This window comes from Pinus tabuliformis, chromosome 7 (assembly GCF_031772625.1).
Source record: "Pinus tabuliformis cultivar Carrire ecotype Pingquan chromosome 7, CPIR1, whole genome shotgun sequence".
Taxonomy (NCBI): Eukaryota; Viridiplantae; Streptophyta; class Pinopsida; order Pinales; family Pinaceae; genus Pinus; species Pinus tabuliformis.
This window is the reverse complement of record NC_142293.1, coordinates 1,713,642,504-1,713,658,151: the sequence shown is the minus strand read 5'-3', so window position 1 is coordinate 1,713,658,151 and position 15,648 is coordinate 1,713,642,504. Positions and strand designations below refer to the sequence as shown.

Sequence of the window (15,648 nt, the reverse complement as noted above, 5' to 3'; positions counted from 1 at the left end):
TTCTTAGAGATAACGTACCATCACCCGATCTAGTCTCATTTCCATTATGTTTGTAAGAATATTCCATTATTTGATATTAATGGAATATAGTGTTATTTCTATTGCATCTCCGTATTTATGGTTATATCTGTAATTTTTTGTGTTCTTGTTTAAATTCAGATCAAGTATGGGGCTCAATCTTTCTAAACTCACCATGTAACTCTATCTTCTTGTTTCGTTTTTGTACTTTTGGAGATATCTGGCTGAATCTCCATCACTTTTAGATTTCTCATATTTCATTTCATATTATTCCTATTCTTTCCTTCTAGCTCAGTGCTTCTATGCCTGGCCTTTTCCTTCCACTCTCTGAACATTCTCCCATGTTCAGTACTGGCATCCAATAATTGTTCATTACTACTTCAAAGTTGTACTATTTCCTGTTACATATCCTTCACTGTATCAACCACCTCAGAAGGGAGTGTAATGCTACCTTCACCCAATTCCACATACAAATCTCCAACACCCATATTGGTTGGAGGAGATATTTCCATCATACTGCTACACTTTGGTCCACTTTAGTACCTTATAAACCATACAATCCCTATCAACATCTTATATATATATATATATATATATATATATATATATTGTTTTGATGGTGCCTTTGAGGCTTGGTGTAGTAATTGGAGCTCTGATACCATTTTTCATATGCCTAGGTTAAGATATTGAAGAATGCACCTTCATCACATGCACTAAGTGTTGAGATCTGGTAGCATCAGATGTAATATCAATGTAAATTTTTACAGGGAGGCTTGGGCACATGTATTCCAAAGAACACATAAATCGTTTCGGGAAATTCCACCCAGAAACAGTTTTACTAAAATAATTAATTTTTTTAATGGGACCCTAATTCTAAACTTAGGAAATTAAAATAATGAAAGGGTATTAATATAAATTATGGGTGTAACTTCTAGAAGAAGACGAGGATCAAGCAGAAATGATCTTATCCATTGATTAGCTTGTAATATGGGCCGTTGAATGTTAATGACGAGATTATTTAAGGAGGCTTGAGGGTCACTTTGAAAGACACATGGAGTGAGTTCAGAAGCTCAATTTTCTGAAGCAGAGCAACTATGAGGATAATTTCGATAGTGAGCTTGTGCAGAGAGAGGCAGAGGAAGTTTTCTTGTAGGATCCTCTCTAGAGGCAAGAATAATCAGTAGAGAGGAAGAGAGATGCCGAAATGAGGCAACACAATACCTATGAGGGGTTGACGCTGAGCAAAAAGGGCTCCCATAGAAGCAACACAGTACTCTAAAAAGAAGTCTAAATTTGCTGAGGGCACTGCCATTTCTGATCCAGGAGTGCTGGAAAGTACTTCAGAAGGAAATCCACTCCCAATTGAGCTAACGTAGAGCGTTAGAGGTGGGCTCTAGGCCCACGTAAATGCAATGTAGAAATAGAAGGAGACGTGTTGATTCAACTGCCAGATTAGCCAGGACTTGCGAAGTAGAGCAAGCTAATCTCACAAATTTCTTCTGCAAGTTTTGTTTCTCTATAACTCGATTTTCAGGAGGGAATTCAATGTTGTATTCAGAAAAATACTACATAATAATAAAAATCCTCAAATTTGTTATACCAATTTTGTTGCATATTGTTTTTCTGGGGGCATTTGTCCAAAATATATTTTGTCATTTGTGTTGGATCTTTCTCTATTGTTATGTTCTTGTTTTGGGCCTATTACTTAATTGGTGTAGGCTACAGTGTGTTAGCTTCGATATTTTTTGCAGGAAGAAATAAATAATTTGTTTAAGTAATTAAAAAATAGGTGAAGCTTAATCAGTTGTTGTAGTAGGCATTCTGGCATACGAGAATTTTCACATGGTACCAGAGCAGTGTAGGTGAAGCAAGAAGAAAAGTGCCAGAGAAACCAACACTAAGCAGAAAAGGAGATAGAAATAGTTGTAGGAGGTAGAAGTTGGAATTCTCAAAGGGATTTGCAAAGTCCCAGCTAGGAGGGTTGAAGTTTTGAGGAGAGTCTCTCTTTATGTGAATCAATAGAGAAGAAGAGCTTCCAGATCGAAATATTGTTGTGGTAGAGGGAGAACCATTGAAGCCTCTGCGTGAGGAGAAGTTGGTGGGATGCAATTTTTCTATAGGTTGTTTTGATAGGGAGAAAGACGTCGGAAGAAAGGAGAAGCATAGTGAGGGAAATTTTCCTCTGTAAGGCCTGCTGCTAAGAAATCAATTTTCTTATTGGTTGAGGAGAAACATTAAGAACCAGAGAGGAGGATTTCAACATTTTCAGTGGAAGAGATGGCAACCAGTGGATTGAATGACCATCATAGGTTGGATGGGGAATCTAACTACGTCATTAGGAAGGTGAGAATATCATTCCTTCAAGATGATCATTCTCTCAAGACATATGTCGACATTGTGGTAGTTGTGCCTGCAGATGCAAATCTGTTGAAGAAGTATAAGGCAGAAATGGTGACGGAAAAGAGAATGATCCTCGATGGAGTGAAGGATCATGTTTTCTATCACATCGCTAGGAGAGGGAAGGGTAAGGAGATGTGAGATGTGTTTTCTACCCCATATCAAGGATTTTCCAAGCAGCGGAAGATGTACCTTGAGCTGAAAATGAGATCTGCACAGATGCAGAAGGGGGAGCATGTGGATCCATTCCTCATGAAGCTTCAGGAGACCCGAGATGAGTTATCAGTTGTAGGGTCTACACCCCATGATTCTTAGTTGGTTAGATTGGCCCTCAGTTCTATCTGAGATGAGTGATCAGTCTTTATCCAGAGTATCCTGGGCAAGGCGACTTTGCTGAATTGGGACAAGATGTGTGCAGCCTTCAAGAAAGAGGAGATGAGGAGAGACTTGGTCAAGTGTAAGCTTTATGGAAGCAGCAGAGGTGGTTCGAAGCCCAAGGAGGAGCAGGATAATACATCCATTGCATTGAAGGGGAAACAGGAGCAGCGGAGACATAAGAAGGATGTCTTCAAGATAAAGTGCTTTAGGCGTGGTGAGATGGGTCAATACAAAACATAATCTCCTCTCAAGAAGAAGGAAAAATATGAGAAGCAAGATCTGAGGGCTGCACCCATGGAGATCAAGGAGGAGGGGTTCACCATGACAGCAGAGATACCTCCAAGAGGGAGCTAGGATCGTTTCAAGTTGTAGTTCGCAAGAGCTACACATGGGCAGGATCCTTGACAAACCCACCTCTCGGATCAACTCCTTACTACGAGAGCCAAGATTAGAATTAACAGTATGGAATAGTTTCAGATGGTACCAAGGAGTGTAAGAGAGATAGTTGCAGTGGATAGGAGTGTCAAAGACTAAACAATGTAGAAAAATATGGCAACAATGCACATGGCACAAAGTAGAGGTCAGCAACAACACAATAGGTTTAGAGGGTCAACATAGAGACTAGTAGTAGTTAGGCTCCAACATTCACATGGTATCATATTGAACACATTTAGTTTAGTAATTTGGGATGTTTTTATGTTGTTGATAATGTAGCAACAATAGTTTGCAGTGGGAGTGCCAGCAACAACATGGATGCATACTTTCAGAGGAAGCTGTAGTACAAATGCACTGTTGACAGTGGTAGGGTTAGTAATAGTACAAATGCAAGATTTCTACAGTGGTTGGTGGAAAACATGTTAGAAATTAGTAGCACAGAGGGAGATGTTATAGAACAAAGTGATGTTTTAGTGGGTTGCATTGCTAGAGCACATTCCTTGTTAAGAGGGAGTGTTGATTTCTGGTAGCATCATATGTTCTCTAAGTCTAAATTTTTGTAGGGAAGTTTGGGCACATGTATTCCAGAGAATCCAGAAAGAGATTTTGGAAATTCCACCCAGAAATAGTTTTATTAAAATAATTAATTATTTTTAATGGGACCCTAAACCTAAACTTAGGAAATTAAAATAATTAAACGATATCAATGTAAACTAAGTGTGTAAATTCTAGAAGAAGACACGGATCGAGCAGAAATGATCTTAGCCATTGATTAGCTTCTAATCTAGGCCATTGAATTTCAACAAGGATATTGAATAAGGAGGCTTGAGGGTCACTTGGAAAGACACATAGAGTGAGTTCAGAATTTCGATTTCAGAAGCAGAGCACCTTTCGGGAGAATTTTTGTAGCGGGATTGTGCAAAGATGGGGAGAGGAAGTTTGGTTGGAGGATCTTCTCTAGAGCAAAGAATAATTAACGGAGAGGTATAGAGACACTAGAAGAAGGTAGCGCAATACCCAGGAGGGGTTGACATTGATCCAGAAGGGCTCATGTAGAGGTTGATACTAAGGTAGAAGGGCTCATGGAGAAGCAACACAATACTCTAAGAAGACGTCCGAATTTGATGAGGGAGCTGATATTTCTGAGTCAGGAGAGCTGGAAACTTCTCTAGAAGGAAAATAAATTCCCAGTTGTGCTAACATAGAGGCTTAGAGGCTGACGTTGGGACCACGTAGAGGTAGTGCATAAATAGTCGGGGACATGTTGATTCAGCTGCCGAATCAGTTAGGACTTGTCAGGTAGAGTGAGGTAATCTCACAAATTTCTTCTACCAATTGTATTTCTTTGTAATTAGATTTTCGGGAGGGCATCCATAGTTGTATTTAAAAAACTACTACATAATAATAAAAACCCTCTGATTTTCTACACTACTTTTCCTGCATTGGGTTTCTCTAAGGACATTTGTCATAAAAATATTATGTCATTTGTTTTGGATCTTTCTCTATTGTTCTATTCTTGTTTTGGGCATATTATTTAATTAGTGTAGGCTGTAGTGTGTTAGCTTCGATATTTTCTATAGGAAGAAATAAATAATTTGTTTAAGTAATTAACCAATAGGGGAATTTTAATCAGTTGGTGGAGTAGGGATTCTGGTTTACGGAATTTTCACACTAAGAGATATTTTTTTTTTGAATACAATAATAAAGTGTTCTCTAATCTAATTTTAAATAATGTGAAAAGACACTAGGCTCATGTATACCTTATCAAACATAGCCATTAATTTATATTTCATATTAGATTTAAAATGTATGGTTTAACAGTATGGTACCTTGGTAAGATTCCACCCTTTTCAATTTTGTGCTATATGTCATAGTTAGCTATGTTGGTTGTTGCAATACTAACACTATATTTTTACCTTCACCCATTAATCCCCATGGGATAGGGGCAACCATATATTAACCATATGAAATAAATATCTTTGGCGAGAAGGGCAACAATATGTTACTTGTGGCGGTACTACCTCCTAGCTCTGCCACTCTCCTACTTACACCTCAACTCCCTTAACATGGAAATCATGTTAGTCACATGCATTCTTAATGCTAGAGAGAAGGGAATGGTGATAATGGGTGGAAGTTTTATGCAAGAAAATCTATGGTGATCCTATTGAATTAATCGTAACCCTAACTCCATCACCTACCTTTCGATTTGTGATCTTTTCACTGCTATGACTGGAGGATTGCGAGGGTGATACCTGACTCTGTCCAGATATTTGTGTGGTTTTTCCTTTCCTCTTTGGTTAATTATCCAGTTCCCTCATGACACGTATGCCATCTTAGATAAAAAGACAATGTTTTAACACCCTCTTGATCGCTTTTCTATTATAATTTATGGCATCTGCATGAAGGTGTTTTCTCTATTTCACAATTTATACCCTAGAAATGGCAGGCATCCTTCTACCTGGTGTCGTAAAGCCCTCGCTCCTTCTACATGTATGGATATTCTGCACAAATGTGCTAAGGCTTTGAATCCTTGATTCGTTCATTCAATTAGCTTCTGAGATTTAATCTTCGCTCGACTTTCCTTGTGGCTTGGAGTTTATACACAGATGCCTCTCATTTTGGACTTTATAAAAACTATAGTGCTGAATGAAGGTTCCACCATCAAATAATGAGTAAGGGTAAGCTACATTTTCACGTTCCATAAAAGACCCTACTCTTAAATCGCATTCTCGTAGCATTTCTTTCCTTTTTAGATATTTCTTGGTTGGGGTTTAATTTTTGTTTCTCACTTTAGGTAGCTAGAAAGTGACCAACTCTGCAAATGCTTCAAGATAGGTAATTTTTTTTGGTCCCTTCTTACCAATTATGTTTTCTGGGTTCTTTTTCTTCTATAGTTTTTATTTCACATTTCACTTATTTGTTTTGATTATGTGTTGAGGACCTCCAATTTAGTTCTTGCTTTTGTGGCTTCCTCTTGAATTTGGGTGTAAAGTTAATTTCCCTCCCCTCTACGCTGTTACAGGTGGGTACCTTCTGTGTTGAACTCACGAGGGTGTTTAATTTGCATTGTTGTCCCTCTTGTTGTGCCTTGTAATCTCCCTATCCCAAAACTTCGACGAGGAAACCTACCCTTGTGCTCATCTAAGATTCTAATTAGTGTGACGCTTCATCAATTGAAATTTCCCATATTTGTAGGTTGTAGATAGTAAGATAAAAGCACAAGATGTGATATGACTTGGTTAAGAGGTAGGGTGAAAGTATCAACCCCCCTCACTGTAATTTTGTTTCCTCAGTTTTTGAGCTTGATGTTATAATGATGAACTATAATTTTTTTGAGTGTTATTTCTATCTTTTAAATGATATTCTAGTGTTTTCTTTTAGTTTCCAGTTCCTCCCACTTCTATAATGATGGGACTATAAATGTTCCCAAATTTTATTTTTATTACTATAATGGTGAATCGATGCATGTTTTTACTCTTGACTATATAAATATGGAATTGTGGATATATCCAATATTTTACTCTTAACTCTATAATGATGAAAACTGGTAAATGTTCTAATTTTAGAGTTCTTGTTTCCATATGATGATCTGTAATTGTGAACCTATACGAAATAGAAATTTTGATTATATGTACATCTCTTTTTTCATTTTGTTCAGATATTGGAATCATTTTTGAGTTCTCCCTTATTTTTACCCAAGGGTAACCTACCAGGTATCTCTATTGTAATCCCACCCAATAATTTGGGTTCAATATTATTTTCCCTTGACCATTTACTGGGTGTATGAGTACCTTTTCTTGCATTACCAAATATAAATTCTTCTATGACCACATAAATATTTACAAGGGAGGAAATGTGTTAGAGTATACATTTGCATTCGTAGAATAGATACATACAATTCCACCACCCCTTCCCTCATCTACTATTTATTGACTCCTTCACCTAACAAATTTTAACCTTATTCATATCTGAGAATAACAACATCCCATGTTGCTAGATTTAAATCGCTTCGAAAGGTTGGTTCCAACTCTTGTTTATGTCAATTTAATTTAGCCCCAACCAAGACTATGGCTCTAATTGTGGAGATTACGATAACCCCACATTTCTCTTTAACTCGCTGCCCACCGTCACACTGTTTTTTAACAGTTTGGAACTATAATGATGGTTGTTGAACACTTATTGGAAAATTTTCACTAATTTTTTAAATCTGCTACCAATTTCCTTAAGTTATTCCACTACTAGTACTGGTTACAGGTGTTACCAGCACCCAAAACTAATATCCAAAATTTAACTAGCCCGCCATATGAATTCATCTGGTTGAGCTAGCAATTAACCAACTAGTGCTAATTATGTACAAGCATCCTCTTAATGCATATTAATAGAATCTAAACTGATTATCCAACTATGTCGACTCTCTACAGGTCGGTTCTACCCTTCTACTTGATGACTCCTATCTCACATACTTCTATTAATTAATATTACTAGTTCAAAAGTTTGCGATGCATGTGGCAAAGTCAGATATATTCCTTCTCTATACTGATAATCTATTACTCTTCCCCTGCAAGAATCATGTACACCATTATCTCTTTATTTTCTTATTTCATTTCATCCTTAACTTTTCTAACTTTTTAAAGAAGCATGCAATGGTCCCCATTTCCTTTATAAGAGTAATCTAACCATTCCCTTTTGATTTTTATTCCTTTTTATTTCCTACAGAAACTCAATCATATTAATATTAAGTAACCAATCATTCATATCATTTTGAGAAATGTGTCATCTGCTCATATCTTCAAATCACATCTCTTCGCATACTATTACAACATATTTTCATGCATTATAATAGTATCTAAAATTAATAGACATAAACTCTTTTGAGAAATGTTCTATCTACTTACATCCTCAAATCACATCTCTTCTGAGATTATTGCAACATATTTTCATGCATGTACTATTGTCTAAAATTAACAATCATAACCTATGGTATAATTAATTAAATAAACATCTATTAATTAATTTATCACTGAGTCTCGCATATACTTTTCCAATAATATATTAGTAAATAAAGAAGCAAGTTCATTTCTAAAGAAAACAACAGAACCTCTACTCGAATTCATAGTTGGAATGTGGCTCCTAGATGGAAAACACTTTAGGGAAATATTATTTCCTGCCAACCTTGAACCAATCTCCTCTCGTTTCCCCTGAGTAGAGAAATTTTTCCTGGAATCAACAACCTCTTGATGATTCCCATCATGTATTATGTACATTGATCTTCAGTAGATGTTTCCTCAGCAACATCCAGCCCTTTAGGGTTTCCCTTATCCCTTAGCGTAGGTTATTTTTGTTTTTCCTTTAAAATCTAGTTTTCTCTCCCACAAATTATTTCCCTCAGTGTTTATCCTTAAATGAGTGTTTTTTCCTTTTTCCAAAAACAAAAGAATTTAATAATAATTTGAATATTTTTTTTTACAGATTTGGCAAGTTCCTCTAATACAAATCTTTCTCAACATTTTCCACCTTTATGTATCAATTTTCTTTATTCATAAATATCATTTTCAAAATCCAGTTTTCTTTCCTGTCGCTTACTCGCAACATATTAAAAATAGTCTAGTCATAAACTACAAAGAAGGTATTTGCATAACAAAATATGGGTGTTACAAGAGGTAAGAGAGCGAGGGAAGAAGAAAGACATCGAAAGAGAAAGGTAAAGAGGGAGAGGGAGTCACAAGGGAGAGATTGAGAGATAGTGAGGGAGAGAGGAGAGCGAGATGGAAGAGACAAAGAGAGAAAGAGCGAGAGAGAGGGATAAAAGGGGAAGAGAGATATGAAGAGGAAGAGGGAGGGGGATAAATATAAATAGATATGGAGAGAGAGTGTGTATGTTTTGGGGGTGAGAATGAGAGACAAAGGAGAAACAGGGGGAGATAGAGATATACATGGAAGGGGAGAGAGGGAAGAATAGAGAGGCGAAGAGAGAGAGGAAGGGAGAGAGATAGGTATGGAGAGAGAAGTGGCAAAGATAGAGAAGGGAAAGATAGACAGAGGGAGGGAGAGAGAGACAAATATGGAGAGAGAGAGTGTATGTTTGGGGGGTGAAATAGAGAGACAAACTAGAGACAATGGGAGTTAAAGATATAGATGGAGTGGGCAGAGAGAGAAGAAGAGAGGGACAAAACGAGGGAGGGAGAAAGAGAGATAGATATGGAGAGAGAGAGAGAGAGAGAGAGAGGGAGAGAGAGGCAGGATGGGGGAGAGAGGGAGAGGAATATTGATAGATAGATAAATAGATATGAAGAGAGAGAGTGTATGTTTGTGAGATGATATAGAGAGATAAAGAAGGAGAGACAGAGGGATATATATATATATATATATATATATATATGGAGGGGGAGAGAGAGAAGAAGAGAGAGACAGAGAGGGAGGGAGGAAGAGAGATAAATATGGAGAGAGAGTGCGTGCGTGACATGTATTTGGGGGGTGAGATAGATAGACAAATAAAGGGAGATGGAGGAAGGGATAAATATAGATGGTAAGGGGAGAGAGGGATGGAGAGAGGGATGGAGATGTCTCAAGATAGAGACATAGAGACGGAAGGTGGAAAGAGAGGGAAGAAAAAAGAGACACATTGAGACAAATGCAAACATAAAAGTTAGATTTAGAAATTCATGAATATTTTAGTTTTTCACAAAAATAGATGTGTTGATTAGTGTAGTTAATTTCTAATCCTATTGGATTGCTTGCATTAGATGCATTCATTTCAGTGTAAATGTCAATCTATAATCCTATTTGAAGCTTGCACTAGATGCATTGATTTTAGTGTAGATGTTGGTTTCTACTTCTACTTGATTGCTTGCACGAGATGTGTTGGTTTCAATGTATATATTGATTTCTAATCCTATCTAATTGCTTGCACTAGATACATTGATTTTAGTACAAATGTTGATTTCTAGTCCTATTTGATTGTTTGGACTAGATGCATTGATTTTAGTGTAGGTGTTGTTTTCTGATTTGTTGCAACTAGATGTATGGTGTACATTAATTTCAAAGTAATTAGATTAATATTGTCCATTGATTTCAGTGTAAGGACATAAAAATGATTGATTTTGTGCATTGAATTTTGTGTTAGAGTAATTTAACCATAAATACAATTAAAATACAATACTTGAATTTTCATCCTAAGTAAAATGTTTACTTACCGGAAATGATTCCTTCGTGAAATTGGAAAGTATTTTGTAATTGGCTTATTTCTTATTATTCCGATTTTCCATCATTCAACATTGTTAATCACTTTGCATTCAAATGAGGTAATAGAAAACAACTACCATTGAAAATTGTTTGGGGTTTAACACTCCATAAGTCACAATGATCGAATTTGGAGAAAGTTACTATTAATATTGGAGAGCATTGTTAATCACTTTGCATTCAAATGAGGTAATAGAAAACAACTACCATTGAAAATTGTTTGGGGTTTAACACTCCATAAGTCACAAGGATTGAGTTTGGAGAAAGTTACTATTAATATTGGAGAGCAAGGGAGACAACATATGATGTTTACTACAGTGGTTCGAGTTAAATATTTCAATGGTCTATGATTTCAAGTGCCCTTTTCATATGGTTTTATGAAAAGATGGCAAAAATATTAGGTGTGACAATAAAAATAGTAGAAGAAAACAATTTGAGATTGATCACAATGAAGAATGTTTCTAATTGACTACATTCTTATTATTCATATTTTCTATCATTCAACATTGTGACATTGTCACTTTGCATTCAAAAATTTTATTTCATCAAGTTACTAATAGTCTCTCTCATCTCAACATACTAACATAATTAGGCAAATTTAAAGTTAAATTGACCAAATTATTGATAAACATATTTAGCATATTTAAAATATCAGAATAATTAAATTTTCAACAGATTTTGTATGGAAACCAGCCTGGATCCATCTGATCCCCGAATCTAAGAAGTGCCAAAAGGGATGAAAACTCTAAAAGTGCAAACCTTTCCTCAAATTTTGCATTCAAAAAAAGTTTGAACCTAGAGAGATTTGATCCTTCTAAAAGCTTAATAAATCTCGAATTAAGATGAATATAGACTCATAAATAATAATAATAAATTTATTATGTAAGTTTAAATTTACACAATCAGATTGTCCAATAATACCATATCACAATAACGAGCAACTTTAATCAAGGGAAGCACTTGCACTTTCAGTTATCAATGGAAATATTACTGCTCAATTTCCTTTTCCTTCTATCAATTTTTTCATACGAACCGGCAACGACGTAAACGAATCTACGAGGTCGGATATAAAAGGGCAGAAAGTCTTCAAACAATAAACGCTGCGAGAGTGGTTACAAGGATTTCAAGATGGTCGATTTACTGTCCGATCCCGTTTGCATCCGCGAAAGGGGTTTCTTCGTTGAGGCGTCCAATCCCATTCGCCGAGCTGAATACCACGCCGGCCAATGGTATCGAGGGAGAGAACTGCAAGCATCTTCCAATTTTCATCAGGAATGGACATCCAGCAATGGCTGCGGAAGCCCTACATATTTTGATTTGCCAGTGACAGCCTCGGGCTCGGAGGGAATGCCACAAAGCAGTACTAATAATTTGGGTGCGTGGCCGGCAATGGACCCTGGTCTAAGCAGTGGGGCTCAGGCAGAGATGGCTCCTAACGTTCTCCTGTCGAATCTTTCAGTTCTTCAGCAGAAAGCTCAGCAGCTAGAGGCATTCGTTCAACAAGGTCGCCATGATCAGCCAGCTTCGGATTCTGGATTTATTTCGTCCATCTTGTATGAACTTATCGCTACTGCAGCATCTCTGTTGCTCTCTGTCCAGAACCAAGAAAACGGGAATCTGGCATCGACAGATGATATTCCAGCAGGGTCAGACGCCGGCGCTTGTGTTGTGATACAACCCAACAACCCAGCGCCGCCGCTAGGGTTAGGGTTTGGGAAACTCCGAAGCCCTAATGTAGAAAGTTTGTTGGGGTTTGCAGGTGGAAGCTCTAATGTAGAAAGTTTGTTAGGGTTTGCAGGTGGAAACAATTTAGAGGATAAGGAATCTCCCTCTGACATCAGAGCGGAGGGAGAAAAAGAAGCTACCACAGGTGAGAGGTTTTACATACAGATAAACGAGGCTGATATTCTGGCAGAGCACATGCATTTCTGTGAGATTTGCGGCAAGGGTTTCAGGCGTGAGGCCAATGTTCGAATGCACATGCGAGCCCACGGAGACGAATACAAGACAAACCAGGCGCTGATGTCCAAACCTTTGGCGGCTTCTTCTTCTTGTTCCCCGACTGCAAGCGGGTATTCGTGTCCATCCGAGAGATGCAGGCGGAACAAGAACGACCGCAATTTCAAGCCTCTAAAATCGATAACTTCACTGAGGAACCATTACAAGCGTAGCCACTGCCCAAAGATGTATACATGCCACAAATGCGACAGGCAGTTCTCCCTCCTGGGAGACCTCAAAACCCATGGCAAGCACTGCGGGCACAACCTGTGGCGTTGCTCCTGTGGCACGACCTTCACGCGGAAGGACAAGCTCTTTAGACACGTTGCTCTATTCCAAGGCCACAAACCCCTCCTTGCTGACCATGAATTGGTCCTTTCTCCTGCGCCCAAACGACTCAAAGCCACCAGCAACGTGCGCGCAACGATGGAATGGTCCCCAAGCTACGGCGATCACAATGCAAATCTCCTCGAATTTGCTGCAGGAGATATAGCAGGTCTGGCTGAGGGTAAAGTTCATGGCTATGAGGATGTGATTCAGATGGGCCATCGCCAAATGAAGTGACTCTGGAGAGTGATCGTGTAACGGAGTCTGTCCTTTGGGTGAATTTCTCAAGGGAGGTTTGTCGATTGCTGTAAACCATCTTCATGCAATTTTTTTCGGGTTTTTACTGTTGTTTCGTTATCAACTTAATGCAATGTTCTCGTGTTTTTAATCGTTTCTGCGTTAAATCTACTCAAATATATTTGTAGGGAAGACAACTTCTTAATTGCCACGGAATACGATCTTGAGAAAGCAATTTTTCATCGGCAAATTAAGCTACTGTCTCGTGGTCGTAATCAATGAACTGCCTGGTTGTTGATATATAGCGCGTGGAGCTAGTCGATCCATTTGTATTAGTCTTGGGACACTTCTAATTGAGGAATTCATTGGCACATAGCGCATAAATGATCGTCCCTTTTCTGGATACTCTCTTTTGAAGACTTAGCCTATATTTCCATACCTGAATGGAGTAATTTTATTGATTTAAAGTTTCTATGATCTATAAGTTTTTCAGATTTGTTTTACTTGATAATCACATTAAAATTTATTTGTCTAAGGCTTTTTCCAAGATGCTTTCTACTAGAAATTTCAAGTAGATAAATTGATCTTTTAAATTAATTTATATTTATGAATAAAAGGGGATAACCATGGAATATTTTTTATTGCTTTCATCAACCAGAGAATTGGTATTGTATATTAATTTGAGCATTAGCTATTAATATTGGTTTTTAATGAATTAATAATATAAAAAAATATGTAAGATATTACTGTAATTTTGTATGAGTTAACATATATATTTAGATATACAACATTTAGATGTAGTTATATAGCATTTAATACATTCTTATTAGAAGTACATTGTTTACTAAATTATCTATATTTCATCAAATTTATATTCATATGTTATATAACATCAATTATGTAATTCCCTTGCCATTTAATGTGCTCTTTACCGTGTATTCCATCTCCATTATCCATTTTTATGTCACACTCCATTATCCATACATCTTCTATGGGAATTCTTCTATATTTTAATGGTTAGGAATATGTTGCATGCATCATTCTAAAATTTCTATAAGTAACCCTGTGAGCAACAACATTGATGAAATCATATCCATGTAGAAATCCTCTCCTAATGATTCTAGTTATGAGGTTTAATGTTTTTGGCCCCTTCCAACAACACCTTCATGGAGGGAGTGGCCACCAAACATATTGTAGTCAACATGGAAACCATAGTGTTTGTGTTCATTTATTTTCCTCAAATTGTGCCATACTGAAAGGAAAACCAAATATTGACCCATCTCAAGAGAGAAGGGTTTTGTGATAGTGCATTTGGCCACAACACAACAGATCCCATGGATAGTTAAGATATTATATGTGATCTTATGAGTAACATATTACATGGTATGATGTTGAAAACTAATGGAAAGCGAGTTAAGGTGAAATCTTAGTAGAAGGAAGACCATATTGTTTATATGACCCATATCATTTTCAGGGATTAAACAAAAGAAAAATTATGATTCCAATATACTACACAAAATGACACTCTTAAGATAATTTGACATGGCTAACTCAATTATATAAAACAAAAATTGTTTTGACCTAAACTCAAATCCAAGAATACGGAACATGATTTCTTTATTCATGATTATAATTAGAACAATACATAACACTATTTTAGTAATGTTTTATTTAAGGCATGGCTAGGACTCATGAACATATTATAACCAAAATTCAATGCTTGCCTTTGAATTTGTGGTTGTGCCTCCCATGACTTGAATGTATAATCGGATAAGGATGTACACTAGGAGTGACCTTAATCGAAAAGCGATGGATAGGCAAGAAGTCATATTTTTCCAAGGAAGGTGGTGAATCCCATGCACCAACCAAACATGCAGAGCATGGTGAAACAATTTAAAGGAATAACACTAAAATTTATGATAGACATGAACTATTTTGTCATTTCTCTTTGTTATAATTTCTATAATTCACATTACACATGTTGCATAGAAACCAACATTTTAAGCTGATTTCAATATATCCCACTCGCTTTGTATTCAATCTCCTAGGTATCATTTTTGTAAACAAAATACTAATGTGATTGTAACATAAGTTTAAACAACATAAGAAGTGGGAGTATATGAAAGTTAGGTTACCATTTTGGCATGTATTAATTATAGAATCAAGATACCATAAGTTTAGCAAAATCCTGCCAGATAATTAACATTGTGTTGAAAGTTGAGGTGCATGGAGAGAACTAACATTGAACTCAATGCTCAATTCGAAGTCATTTACATCCTCTGTTGTTCCATAAACTATTTTTTCCTCTTGTTCTTGTCACCAAAAAACTTGGCATGTTGGAAAAATTATGTGACATACAATGCATCCATGGAATCTAACATTCTTAATCTCCATACAAATACTATGCTTAAAATTTCGAGGAGAAGACCAATAAAGGGAACTCTAATTGTCAATGTGTAGCTTGGGAAAGATAGAATAAAGTTGTAGTGACATCTTTCCCAATGATTTTTGGGTTGGGTATTAGAGAACCTAAATTCCTTGAGCTTAGATATCTCTCTCCCTTGATTGTAAAGAAAATGATGGTGATTAAATGTGGAGGCTTATCTCCATGTTTGAAGA

The 15,648-nt window shown here is 36.7% G+C and overlaps 1 pseudogene; it reads left to right on the top strand.

The window, feature by feature from the left end:
- Positions 1-2,295: 2,295 nt before the first annotated feature.
- Positions 2,296-13,103, top strand: LOC149255185 (protein SENSITIVE TO PROTON RHIZOTOXICITY 1-like; annotated as a pseudogene).
- Positions 13,104-15,648: the final 2,545 nt, after the last annotated feature.